The sequence below is a fragment of the Aotus nancymaae genome, unplaced genomic scaffold (assembly GCF_030222135.1).
Source record: "Aotus nancymaae isolate 86718 unplaced genomic scaffold, 86718_ANA_hifiasm-v0.15.2.pri h1tg000003l, whole genome shotgun sequence".
Lineage (NCBI taxonomy): Eukaryota > Metazoa > Chordata > Mammalia > Primates > Aotidae > Aotus > Aotus nancymaae.
In genome coordinates, this window is record NW_026988414.1 from 10,482,728 (window position 1) to 10,494,546 (window position 11,819).

Here is an 11,819-nt window from a genome sequence, read left to right on the forward strand (position 1 = left end):
GATTCGCCTGTAGAGGTTGGCCAAAGGCTCCAAACAGCAACCCTCTTGCCACTGACACCTCAAGAACCACTGGATCTGTTTAATCATACGGCCGAAGTGGTAGAGCTGCTTGCACAGAGAAGTGTCACTTTCCCTTTATCTCTTTTCCCCTTCCAGCCCTTCTTCCCAGCTGTCCTCACATACCCACCTATTGCAGAGTCTTCTCCTGTTCTGGGTCCCATTCAAAACTAGCAGTTTTTGGGTTTTTTGTTTTTTTTTTTTCAGTTTTTACAGTTTTATTTAAACACAGAACGTGCACATGAGCTGTCTACTCATTTTCTTCACTGAGCAGCCTGGCATTGGGGTCGGTGACTCTGATGGCCAGCTGGGCAGCTCTTTCCACAATGGCTTTGTGGTTCTTGGAGGAAACCCTGTGAGCAATCTCAGCACAGGAAGATTTGTTGCACACAGCAGCACTTCCAGCTCCTTCACGTTGTGGACCAGGAACTTCCAGAAGCCACTGCGCAGAATGTGCTTTGTTTTTCTGTTGCTCCCATAACCAATGTTGGGTGTTGGAAATAGATGTTAGAAATAGATGTTCAGTGCCACAAAGAAAAATTAGCACTGAGACAAAGGATCTTTCAGCAATGCAATTTTTACTTCCTGGACTGCAGGAAGAGTACCCTCGCTAGCCATCATGCCATGAGAGTACAATGAACAAAGGAAAGCACACGAATTTATTCCTGATGCATTTGGGGGTCATTCTTACTGCTGTGTCTGATCTCCCTTGGCTAGAGCCAGACCTCACAATCTAAACTAAAACCTGATTGGCTAACAACTTAAAACTTTTCCAAACAGGTAAAAGCAAGAGAGAGCAGGGACATGCCTGTGAACACGTCCAGCACAGATGCCTTGGTTAAAGTACAAAGACATAGAATTTACTACATGCCTATAAGCATGGCATGTTTAATAGCTACATAGGATAGAGCTTAACAAAGTTATTAGCATCCTTATCCTTTAACAAGAAAGGAAACTTTTTATTTTTAAAATTTGATTTATTTATTTATTTTAGAGATGGGGTTTCACCATGTTGGCCAGGCTGGTCTCGAATTCCTGACCTCAGGTGATCCACCCACCTCGGCCCCCCAAAGGGCTGGGATTACAGGCATGAGCCACTGTGGCCAGCCAAGAAAGGAAACCTTAAAAAGGAACTTTTCTACTTCCCACATTGAGCATCAAGATCTGGCCCTTGAGGCCGGGCGTGGTGGCTTACTTCTGTAATCCAAGCACTTTGGAGCCCAAGGCGGGCGGATCCAGAGGTTGGGAGTTCAAGACCAGCCTGACCAACATGGTGAAACCCCGTCTTAAAAAAAAAAAAAGATCTGGTCCTTGAACCTTCTATGCACGCTGTTGTCAATACCTCTGGGTTTCCGCCACTTATGCTTAATTTTGACATATTGACCCGAATGGTGCTGGATGAACTTCTTGGTTCTCTTTTTGACGATCTTGGGCTTCACAAGCGATCTGAGGGCGGCCATGATGCCGAGGAGGAGATGGCTGTCACCTCCGGAGGCAGCGCCAAGGAAGAGAGAAGGGCAAAACTAGCAGCTTCTTAAGTCACTCAATAGATAGGCCAGAGTAACACACCCAAGTGGGAAATGTGTTGCCTCCAAAATCTGGTACCAGGTCAACTATGTAGATATACTATAATATATAATATACATATGTATTAATCTGTTCTTGCAATGCTGTAAAGAAATACCTGAATCTGGATAACTAGCTTACTTTTGATTTTGCAGGCTCATAGGTGCAAGCGACTTGCCTTGTCTCAGATAAGACTGGACTGTGGACTTTTGAGTTAATGCTAAAATTAGTTAAGACTTTGAGGGAATGTTGGGAAGGTATGAATGGTTTTGAAATGTGAGGACATGAGATTTGGAGGGGCCGGGGCAGAATGATATGGTTTGGCTGTGTCCCCACCCAAATGTCGTCTTGAATTGTACTCCCATATTCCCACATGTCGTGGGAGGAATCCGGTAGGAGATAATCTGAATCATGGGGCAGTTTCCCACATACTGTTCTCATGGTAGTGAATAAGTCTCACAAAATCTGAGGGGTTTTATCAGGGGATTCCGCTTTTGCACTTTCCTCATTCTCTCTTGCCGCACCTTGTAAAGAAGTGCCTTTCACCTCCGGTGATGATTATGAGAACTTCCCCAGCCACATGGAACTGTAGTCCAATTAGACCTCCTTCTTTTTAAATTGCGCAGTCTCTGGTATGTCTCATCAGCAGCGTGAAAACAAACTAAGTCAAGCGGGGGCACAGATCCGAACCATATCAGTATACATATGCATGCATGTGCATATAAAAAAAGAGAGAAATGTGTGTGTGTGTGCATTAGTCAGAGTTCTCAGCAGAAAAATAACCAGTAGGATGTGTCTGTAGAGGGAAAGATGTTTATTTTAAGAAATTGGCTCACACGATTATGGAGACTGGCAAGTCTAAGATCTGATAGTAGACTGGCAGGCTAAGACCCAGGGCCTGACGCTGCAGTTCACGTCCAAAGGCATCTGCTGCAGAATTTCCTCCTGCTGGTGGGCCATTTTGCTCTGTTCAGGCCTCCAACTGATGGACGAGACCCACTTGCATGATGGAGGCCAATCTGTTTTACTCAAATCCACTAATTTAATTTTTTTTTGAGATAGAGTCTCACTCTGTCGCCCAGGCTATAGTGCAATGGTGTGATCTCAGCTCACTGCAACCCCCACATCTTGGGGTCAAGTGACTCTCCTGCCTCAGCCTCCCGAGTAGCTGGGACTACAGGTGTGTGCCACCACGCCCAGCTAATTTTTGTATTTTTAGTAGAGACAGGGTTTCACCATGTTGACCAGGCTGGTCTTGAACTCCTGACCTCAGGTCATCTGCCCTCCTCAACCTCCTAAAGTGCTGGGATTACAGACGCGAGCCACCGTGCAGAGCCTAATTTAAATGTTAACATCATCCAAAAACACCCTCACAGAAACATCCAAAATAATGCATGACCACATGTCTCTGGCCCAGCCAAGTTAACACATGAAGGTAACTATCACAATGGGCACGTGAGTACATGTAAACATAGCCCCTAGCTCTGTCTGTGGAGAGGGACTAGAATCCATGACACCCCAACAGCAATGAGGACATTCCGCACCCAGATTTTAGTTTCAAATATTATTCCCTAATGAAAGAAATAAGAACTCCATGGAATTTCTCCTCCATTTTCTTGAAGAAATGGCTGATTCCAGGATTGGAATGGAGAAAACATAGATGAAACTAGAAGATGTTATAGCATCAGAAAGTAAGAAACAACTTGGCCACAAGCGGTGGCTCATGCCTGTAATCTCAGCACTTCAGGGGGCCGATGCAGGCAGATCACTTGAGGTCAGGAGTTTGAGACCTGCCTGGCCAACATAGTGAAATCTTATCTGTACTAAAAATAGAAAAAAAAAATCAACTGGGCATGATAGCACATGCCTGTAGTCCCAGGTGCGTGGGAAGCTAACGCACAAGAATTGCTTGAACCTGGGAAGCAGAGGTTGCAGCAAGCTGAGACTGCACACTGCACTCCAGCCTGGGCAACAGAGCAAAACTCTGTCTCAAAAAAAAAAAGTAAAGAATAACTCAAAATCTGAGACAATTTGAGTAACCATGATGGTGATCGATCATGGCTCATAGGGTAAACTAAGTATTCATAAATTTATATTGGTAGAAATGATTGACTAAATAAATACATGAGGGAGGAAAGATGGTTTTTTTTTTTTTTTTTTTTTTTTTTGAGATAGAGTCTGGCTCTGTTGCCAAGGCTAGAGTGCAGTGGTGCGATCTCAGCTCGCTGCAACCTCAACCTCCCGAGATCAAGCGATTCTCTTGCCTCAGCCTCCCAAGTAGCTGGGATTACAGGCACCTGCCACCACGCCCAGCTAACTTTTGTATTTTTAGTAGAGACAGGGTTTCACTGTGTTGGCCAGGCTGGTCTTGAACTCCTGACCTCGTGATCTGGCCGCTTCTAACTCCCAAAGTGCTGGATTACAAGCGTCAGCCACCGCACCTGGCCAAAGATGACTTTTTGTTAGAGCAGAATTCCAATTAGCAAATGTAGAAAGAATAATAGAAATAGAAAATAACCATTAGGTGCACACCATAGTATTAAGAGTTATTAAATTCTTAGGCAAGAATTTTTGAGAGCTGCTAAAATAAGTGGGCCAAATTCTGATGAGAAACAGGATATTTGTAGAATCTCAGTGTCTCCCTACAGGATACTTATTAATGACAAAGGATTGGTAGCAATTTTACAAGGGAAAAAACCTGGCAGATATCTAGGAGCAAAGTTACTGTCACCAGTAATAAGGCATATGGGCCATGAACCCCCTGATATAATGCACAAAGGACACAATATTGCTCCTGTGGAATTCTTGCCCCCCATACACAATTCAACTGAATTAGGAGAAGATATCAGATAAACACACATTGAGGTACTGTTTACAAAATAAGTAGCTGAAATTCTTCAAAGGTGTAGAGACCTTTGAAAGACAAAGCCTGAGGAATTGTCCCAGACCGGAGGGAACTAAGGTAAACTTGACAACTGCAAATAATGGGAATCAACTGTGTAAGTGTGTATGTGTGTGCGTATGTGGGTGTATCGCCACTATATATCTAGTATATATCCAAAACAATGCAACTAATGAGACTCAACCACATGTATATGTGTGGATGTGCATGTGTGTGTTTGTATATTCAAGAGTTTATACCAACAACTCCAATTCCAGTCAATTCATCACCACAGGATTTATTCCAACTTTCCTCTTTTGTTTATTTCCTTCCTTCCTTTCTTTCTTCTTTCTTTCTTCGTTCTTTCTTTCCTTCTTTCTTTTTCAGAGGGAGAGTCTTGATCTGTCTGTTACACAGTCCGGAGTATAGTGGCAAAATCTGAGCTCACTGAAACCTCCACCTCCCAGGCTCAAGCAGTTCTCCTGCCTCAGCCTCCTGAGTAGCTAAGATTACAGGCCCTCGCCACTATGCCTGGCTAATTTTTGTGTTTTTAGTAGAGACAGGGTTTTACCATGTTGGCCAAGCTGGTCTCAAACTCCTGGCCTCATACGATCGTCCTGCCTCGGCCTCCCAAAGTGCTGGAATTACAGGCGTGAGCCACCACCACCACACCCAGCTGCTTTGCTTATTTATTTTTCTTTCTTTTTCCTTTTTTTTTTGAAAGAGAGTCTTGCTCTGTTGCCCAGGCTGGAGTGCAGTGGCACGATCTCGGCTCACCACAACTCTGCCTCCTGGGTTCAAGCGATTCTTCTGCCTCAGCCTCCCAAGTAGCTGGGATTACAGACACCTGCCACCAGACCCAGATAATTTTTGTATTTTTAGTAGAGACTGGGTTTCACTGTGTTGTCCAAGCTGGTCGCAAACTCCTGACCTCATGATTGGCCCACCTCTGCCTCCCAAAGTGCTGGGATTGCAAGTGTGAGCCACCGCACCTGGCCCTGCTTCATTTCTAACTTTTTTCTCCAACAAAAGAAACCTGGCTTTCATTATCTACAATATATTTGCTTAATTGCTCAATCCTAAGATATAGATAAAATAAATTCAGAATTTCTAACCCACATCCCTGTGAAAGTTGAGTCTAACAAAAATACAATATTGTATACACTTTTTTATTTTTATTTTTTTGAGATGGAGTTTTGCTCTGTTGCCTAGGCTGAAGTGCAGTGGCACAATCTTGGCTCACTGCAACCTCTGCCTCCCAGGTTCAAGCGATTCTCCTGCTCAGCCTCCCGAGTAGCTGGAATTACAGGTGCCCGTCACCACACCTGGCTAATTTTTCTATTTTTAGTAGAGATGGGGTTTTGCCATGTTGGCCAGGCTGGTCTTGAACTCCTGACCTCAGGTGATTCACCCACCTCAGCTTCTTAAAGTGCTGGGATTACAGGGGTGAGCCACTGCACCCGGCCGACAAGTGTATTTTCTTATGCCCCTTTAAAAAATAAGCTTGTTGGCCGGGCACAGTGGCTCACGCCTGTAATCCTAGCACTTTGGGAGGCCGAGGTGGGTGGATCACCTGAGGTCAGGAGTTCAAGACCAGCTTGGCCATCATGGTGAAACCCCATCTTTGTTAATAAAAAAATAAATTAAATAAAATAAAAAATACACTTGTTTGAAAAACATTTTGCAAAAGTTTCTGTAAGGTAAATTCCAAGCTTGAGATTTTTGGTGTGTGTTGTGTATGTTTCTTAGATTATGCAGACTGCTTCCACATAGTAGAGTAGATGCTTAGTAAATAGTTGCAAAATAAATGAATGAATTCTTGGTTTGAGACTAATTCACTCTGTGATTTGGGGAAAATCTGTCTCTCTGGACTTTGATTGTCCCTTCCTCCCTCCCTCCCTCCCATCCTTCCTTCCTTCCTGAGGAAGTTTCGCTCTGTTGCCTAGGCTGGAGTGTAGTGGCGCGATCTCAGCTAACCACAACCTCCGCCTCCCGGGTTCAAGCGATTCTCCTGCTTCAGCCTCCTGAGTAGCTAGGATTACAGGCATGCGCCACCATGCCCGGCTAGGTTGCCCCAACTTCATCGCAAGAGAAGTTTCTTCCAACTCTGACATTATAGGATTTACCAAGGCAGTGAAATGTATGCTTGGCCTTTTTCCTCCTCACCCCTTATGATTCCTCAGTTCCTGTTATCTACCCTCTCCATTCCATCTCCATAAACAACCTTGTAACAAAAACAAGACTGCACTGGTAGGGTATCCTTGACTCTGAAAAAAAAACAAGACACAAGAACAGCAATGATTATGGCTATTACTATTATTTAACCATTGTCTTGTGCATACCTCCTTTAATCCTTACAAAAACCACCCAGGTATGCACAAGACAATGGTCCGAGATCAGCTTGGCCAACAGGCAAAACCTTCTCCAATAAAAATACAAAAATTAGCTGGGGGTTGTGGCAGGCACCTGTAGTCCCAGCTACTCAGGAAGCTGAGGCACGAGAATTCCTGGAACCCGGGAGGTGGAGCTTGCAGTGAGTTGAGATCATGCCACTTCACTCCACCTTGGGCGACAGAGCAAGACTCCATCGCACACACACACACATAGGAAATAGGAATTTTTGTTATGCCTCTTTTACAGATAAGAAATTTGAGGTCAGGGAAGTTCAGTAACCTGCCCAAGGCTATATAGTTCTAAATCATGGTGGCAAAACTTGAACTCACGTCTGCCTGACATCTGAGCCACTTGGTTACGCACTTTACAGAACATCTGTCTTGCCCTGGTGGTCCATCCCTGTAAGCCTGGTTCTTTTGTATTTATTTAATTTTATTTATTTATTTATTTATTTTTTGAGATGAAGTCTTGCTCTGTCACCCAGGCTGGAGTGCAGTGGCGCAATCTCGGCTCACTGCAACCTCCGTCTCCTGGGTTCAAGTGATTCTCCTGCCTCAGCCTCCTGAGTAACTGGGACTACAGGTGCACGCCACCATGCACAGCTAACTTTTGTATTTTTAGTAGAGACGGGTTTTCACCATGTTGGCCAGGATGCTCTCTATCTCTTGACCTCATAATCTGCCCACTTTGGCCTCCTACAGTACTGGGATTACAGGCATGAGCCACCGCGCCGGGCCATACAAGCCTGCTTCTTAATGAGTTGCTGACCAAATCTCCTAAGCTCAGCATTTCCCATGCTGGGTAGATATAAATAGCCATTCTGCTCTAAGCAGTCAAAATCTTGGTCCCTCAGGACTTCTCAGCACTTTAGCATGCACTGTGACTCTCTTCAGAGGGTGTGCAGGATGCAGGTTGTCAGAACTTATGTAAGCATGGAACAGTTTTTCTCTTGTGACATTTGCTAACGTCCCAGGTGTTATTTCCTCAGGCCATACCTTCACTAATGTCACCCTTGTGAGATCCAAGAGGGCCTTTCTTTGAGGGCAGGGGGTAATGGCATTTTCTTCACAGACTTGCAACCTGGAATGCATCCACAGGCGAAAGCGGTGACTCTAGCAGTGCCGTTTTCAGGCCCTGGAAGAGCTGGCAGGAGAGCAGATAAGGGCATCAGGGCCCGCCTGGCCCACTGCATGTCAAACTCGTCAGCAGCTGCTTCCTCTGCATCCTGAGGCCAGCTCTAGTGGCGCGTAATGCTCCTTGCCCCCTTTTCATGGTAGGGAAGTTTGAACTCAGCTGCATTTCCTCTGGCTCAAGAGGCTAAATGTGGTTTCACCATTGTCTGCCATTGAAAATTTTGAAAATTCTGCCTTCAAGGCTTTATGGGACTGGGCGCCAGCAAGGTAGCTCAATCCTGTAATCCCAGCATTTGGGAGGCTGAGGCAGGTGGATCATTTGAAGCCAGGAGTGCGAGACCAGCTTGGCCAACATGGTGAAGCCTGGTGAAACCCTGCCTCTACCTAAGAATACAAAAATTAGCCAGGCATGGTGGCGGACGCCTGTAATCCCAGCTACTCAGGAGGCTGAAGCAGGAGAATTGCTTGAACCCAGTAGGCAGAGGTTGTAGCAGATCGTGCCATTGCACTCCAGCCTCAGCAACGAGTGAGACTTCATCTCAAAAAAAAAAAAAAGAATCATTCCAAGTGAGGGAGAAATGTCATGATATCATGAAGTCATGATCAGATATTTTTCAGAAACTTTCAGACTGATTACTCCTACAACAGTAGAGGCTAAAAGTAAACAAAAATAAGCAAACAAAAAAGTTAAAATAAAATAAACAAAAAAGTTAAAATGTAAAAAAAAAAATTTTAATGCAACAGCTTTCTTTGCTGCCGGACCTTTTTTTTTTTTTTTTTTTTTTTTGAGACAGTCTCTCTCTGTCGCCGAGGTTGGAATGCAGTGGCACGATCTCAGTTCACTGCAACCTCTGTCTCCCATGTTCAAGTGATTCTCATGCCTCAGTCTCCGGAGTAGCTGGAATTTCAGGCATGTACCACCATGCTTGGCTAATTTTTGTATTTTAGAAGAGACAGGATTTCACCATGTTGGCCAGGCTGGTCTGGAACTCCTGATCTCAAGTGATCCACCCGCTTCAGCCTCTCAAAGTGCTGGGATTACAGGAGTGGGCCACTGCACCTGGCCTGCTACCAAACTTCTCAGAGCCTTTAATATACTGAGGACTCCATTCGTCGAAGAGAAAGATGGGCTGTGGCATTTCTTAAACTTATGTTGAGGGAAGAGACCCTTCTTTCCTGTCTCTTGTATCAAAGAAGGAGGAAGCAAAAGTTGAGACATAGCAGGCATGAGGTCGGTAGCAAGGTCGGCTGGCACTGCTGACCAGGCCTGGAGGTGAAAGATTAAACTTCCCACCCTTGATTGCACTCCTAGCTATAGATCGGCGTAGTATGGAGAAACGCCCTCTGGAAAGCATTGTTCTTGCTCAATCTTGCTCAAACCCCACTTGGTCACACCTACTTTATCAATCACAACCCTCTCACATGTACTTTCTAGAATTGTAAACCTTTAAAATGGCTAGGATTTTCTTTGACCAGGAGCTTGGTTCTTGAGATGCAAGTCCGCCAATGCTCCTGGCCAAACAAAGCCATTACCTTCTTTAAATCTGGTGTCCGGGAGGTTTCGTCTGTGGCTTGTTCTGGTGCAATGTGACTACAGAACCTCCTTTTCTATTTTTTGGAAACTAATGTTTTGGGACATATACTTAAGGAAACTGGTGTAAAAGAGTGTGTTTTCCCAAAAGATCAACTTTCCCCCAAGGACATATAGAAAACGTCATTACCCCTTCTTCTCCCAGTCAACTTGAATCATGGTTCTATCTCTATGACTGTTAGGGCCCGGGGCAGCCCAGCCTCCCACCCTGTGGGCCCTGGAATGAACTGTGGTATTTGTAGAAGTCCCAGGATGTGCAGTTGCTGAGTTGATCTAGGCTGTGTGGCTGGACTGCCTCAGTTTCCCCATCTAGTGCTGCAGTTCCCAACTGGGTTGGGGCCATGGTTTCCAATTTTGGCATATTTGGCCAATTTATTCATTGCTAGTTATGACCCCCTGGGACTGGTTGGGGAACCTCTCAGTTGCCTGGAATGCTGTTCTCTGCTGGGCCCTGTCCCTCCCTAACCCCACTACCTCCTGCCACTTTTGCTCAGGCATTAGCATCAAACAGACGTGGGTTCTCATTCTGACTCTGCCACACTCTCCCTCTATGCAAATCTGGGAGGGATGTGACTCCTTTAGGGCTGATTATGCCCACATCATAAGGAAGTTGTAAGACTTGGCATTGATAAAGGAAGTAATGCGTTTAGCTCAGTGCTAGGTGCATAGTAGATCTTTGTAAGTCCTCTGTGGTTGAGTGACCCCCCAACTGTGCCACTTATAAGAGATATGTCCTAGTGCAATGCACTTCTTCACCCTGAACTTCATTTTCTAATTCCTAAAGTAAGAAAAATCACACATATTTCAGCAAGTCATTGGAAAATTGAATGAGGAAATGCATGAAAATGCTCTTTGGAAGCTATGAAGCACTATCTAGTTATAGTAACCATAGTAACAACAATGCATTAGTGAGATGTATAGTTGTGTACAAAGCACCAGTAACAAATTCTTCATCACTGAGGATTCTGTGTACTTGGCAGCAATTCCTATGGATTGACAACTATTTATTCCACAAATACATTTCATGGCCAACTCTATGCCAGGCTCCAAGCTTAGGTTGGGGATATCTATAAAGAACTGTGAGGCCAGGCACGGTGGCTCATGCCTGTAATCCCAGCACTTTGGAGGCCAAGGCAGGTGGATCATGAGGTCAAGAGATTGAGACCATCCTGGTTTACATGGTGAAAATCCATCTCTACTAAAAATACAAAAATTAGCTGGGCATGGTGGCAGGCACCTGTTGTCCCAGCTACTCGGGAAGCTGAGGCAGGATAATCACTTGAACCTGGGAGGCAGAGGTTGCTTAGATTGTGCCACTGCATTCTAGGCTGGTGACAGAGTGAGACTCCATCCCCCCAAAAAAGAACCATGTAGAGCATAAGATTTTACCCTACTTGGTAGTCAACTTGAGTAATAATGGAAGACACAAGATTCTTGGGTCAGAGACAAAAGATTTTATTCCTCACAGCAAGAGAAGCAGCATAAGCATCAACATATTTGCATTAGTTCCTCTTACCCCCAAGTCCCACAGTGGTAGGGTTGCCAGATTTAGAAAATAAAAATATAGAGCACCCAGTTGGATTTGAATTTTAGATTAACAATGAATACATTTTTAGTATGTCCTAAATATTGCATGGGATGTACATATTCTAAAAAAGTATTTCTAAAAAACATTATTTATCTGAAATTTAAATTGAAGTGGATGTCTTATATTTTAACTGGCAGCTGTACATGGGTGACATAGATGAGTTCAGCTGTATGAGTTCACCCACAGTGGGCTGCATTATAAGAAACTGGCCCTGATTTGAAGAACCCAAATCTTTTATAATGGGCAGTAAGTATGCTTGCCGTTTAATTCAGAGAGCCACTGGCTCTGCCTTCCCAGGCTGTTTGCGTGAAAAGGTAGTCTAGAACAAAAGGCAGCCAGTGGCTCTGCTTGTAAGACTTGACAAACCACTGGAGAATTGGCTTTCAATGCACCCCAGTGAACAGGTGTGGGGAAAGAGAGATGGCTGTGGTTTCTGTCCCCAGGAGTCAGTATCTTGAGATAAATGCTTGTCAATGGGGCTGGTTTCCATCATATCCCTCCCCTAAATCCCACCCACACTCCAATTTCAGTCTGATTCCTTTGCAGGGGAAGAGGAGGTTGTATGGTCACAGAGGAGTAAGTCTGCCAAAATTAGAGATGGATGAGAAT

At 44.6% G+C, this 11,819-nt stretch overlaps 1 pseudogene; it reads right to left on the bottom strand.

Annotated features, from left to right (window-relative positions):
* Nucleotides 1-307: 307 nt before the first annotated feature.
* LOC135274808 (large ribosomal subunit protein eL32-like) lies at nt 308-1,517 on the bottom strand (annotated as a pseudogene).
* Between the last annotated feature and the right edge of the window lie 10,302 nt (nt 1,518-11,819).